We start from the raw sequence: 2,838 nt of genomic DNA, 5'->3' as shown, positions 1-2,838 counted from the left end.
GAAAAGGTAATGAGAAGTTTAGAGAAGATAAAAATTTTGCCATGTATTTCCATGTGCTAATTTGAAGAAATAGAGTGGTAGTATGTCCTAATTATAATCAGCTGCAAGCTTGCCATGTTGTCTAGTGAGTTTTGTAAGTAGATGGAGTCACTTAGAGAGCAAGAGTAGATAAACACAAAAACAACTACAGAAAATAGATGGATCCATGTTCTTATGTGACATCTTCACTATGGTATTTTGGTTGTCTATAGAAAAGAGGAATAATGTGGAGGATTCCTTAGGAGCAGCCATTCAATTTATGCATGTAAGAAAGATGTAAATAAGCAGGTGTTGCAAAGTCTTTCCTGAAATTTTGCCATATAGGAAAACTTGTTTTGCTATCACTTCCTTTCATGAAGATAGGAACATCTAGATGGATTCCAGACATATTCCAACTAAATCTGCTGATAGTTCAGTTACTAAGTGGAGGGGAATCGTAACAGAAATGACTATATTTGACTGCTATTGACTGAAGATGGAAAGTTTACTGATCAAAATATATATATATATACATACATATGCAGTCTACTAGACCTTTGATATTTCCTGTCTGACATTTTCTCTATAGTAACTGCTGTATAACTAGTAGAAATGTCTGCAGTTCTAGAAATCTAAGGCTTTTCCTTAGGATAAATGTGTTACCTTGCTTACAGGGTCCAGTGTACATAAAGCTAATAACTTTTAATAACTCTTATTTATTTCCTAGATCTGCTTCACAGGAAAAAGATTTTAGACTCGTGCCTACATTTCTCTTACCACGGAGTGTTGAACTAGTCAAGATACAAAGATAAGCTATTGTGGTAGAAGGTCAGCCTAAGAAACTGAGAGAACAGCTGCTTTTGGAGAAGTCTTTATCTGTAAGTTTTTTAAGATTACTCTTCCTTGATCATTTATCATTACATTTTTATCTCTTTTTGAATGTTAATCTTACCTCAGAAGTTGACTTTGTTTACTTGAGATTGGCCTTTTATTTCTAAAACCCCACAGTATCTGAGGGTTTCCTGCTACCCCCATGTTTCATATCAATGTAGCACTGGAAATACTTACTTGATTTATATTTATGAAACAATTACTATAGTAATTTTATTTTTAAACCAAAAACCTCTTTCATGCACACTGAAAGACAGCCAGTAATCATCAGAACATTTAATCATGTAGTTGAAAACAGTGCCAATAAAGCATAGTAATCTGATTTAGGATTAAACAAATTTGTTTTCTGTAAGCATTTACTGTGTTTGACTTCTGCAGTCCTTTACAGCACCTCTTTAGTATGTAGTGTAGATATAGAAATACACATTGTCAGAGAAAAGTGCAACTTTCATGTGTAAAGTTCATTTGAGTACTTCACCCATTTTCAGCCATCTGCATTTAATAAACCTTACCATAACCTGCCATTAGAGTTCCAAGGAAGTCAAGCATATATCTAAAGATAACTATTAGATATAAGAATATCTAGGTTTTACTTTCTATTTGTTTCTACATGTATGCATTTAACATATTTTAAAGAAGTTGTGTAAGTTAATAAGACACTTGGGCTGTGGATTCTGTAGTAGGACCTGAGCTGTATTCTGATAATGGTGAAAATATCCTGAGGTTGTAGAAATAATTATCAAATAGTACTGTTATTATATGTGTAATTTATACAGTTATAGTCTAATCACAGCTATTTTAAATTTGTAGGCATTTAATCTATATTTTTGCTAAGATTTCTGCATGCATGTTTTTAGTTGATTTCTTTAAACAATGACATGAAAATATTTACTTCTCCCAGAAGTCAGCAAGAAGAAACCCCAAAGGTTTTGTATGAAGGAGAATAATGCAATCAAATTTCTCACATGACTTTTCAAAAGGATTGTAAGGGTTTTATTTGCATTAGGGCAAAGAGGTGCTAATTGTTTATACAATTACAATAGTGGATAATTACTATGGAAACTTCTTACCTGAAATAAACACACAAAAAATGTATTTAGATTAGACTGAATGGGAACCCGTTTGAGCAGATGGAGAAATTCATACACGCCTCAGGCTGGTTATAGTTCTGGTAAGAGTGGGCTTTTTCCATGCAGTCACATGCCCCTAGTGCACAAGCAGCAGGCATTGGAATGCAAGTGGAGTTGTTTATCTTGCCTGCTAGCTTTGCAGTTCCACAAGTTTCTTTCTTCATACCAATAGCCAGCTCAGGTCTTTCTTGTTCTTTCTAGACTGAAATGGTGGTTCTTTGTCAGTAGAGCCAAACTTGGTGTAGTGTTCTGGAGCATATGACACATTTCAAGTCTTAAGCCAACTTTTTCTAAAATTCCTACTGATACATTCATGAAGCCTGTGTTTAGACATTGAGACTGTGTATTCTTTTTACTTTGCTGTGTAAAGTATTTTCTTAAAAATAAGCATTTGGTTCACCTACTTTGAACTAAATCAGCTGCATCAGCACATTTCTTGCCCCATCTCAGTCCCTTTTTTGACTCAGTTTGTTAAATGTGTTTTGGTCTTAGCTGACAGGTAGCTTCTTGGTGTTGAATATTGATCTTTTTTCTTGTGGTTTTGTTTTTTTGTTTTTTTTTGTTTTCCTCCATGATATACTCTCTATCAGATATCTAATGCTGTTTTCTGATTCACCTGCTCTATTCTGGCTCACTCCCTTATCAGTACAGTATCCCTCCTGCTGTAGAAAAGAGAGAAATCAGATGCAGGAAACACAGAGGGGATTCTTTACATGGAATTGCAGATATGCAGGCACTCGTCTTTCTGAATTTTAGGCAGAAAAAGAATGCTTATATTGCACCAGGATATACCTAGACA

The sequence above is a fragment of the Coturnix japonica genome, chromosome 11, assembly GCF_001577835.2.
Source record: "Coturnix japonica isolate 7356 chromosome 11, Coturnix japonica 2.1, whole genome shotgun sequence".
Taxonomy (NCBI): Eukaryota; Metazoa; Chordata; class Aves; order Galliformes; family Phasianidae; genus Coturnix; species Coturnix japonica.
Note: the sequence above shows the minus strand (reverse complement) of the source record.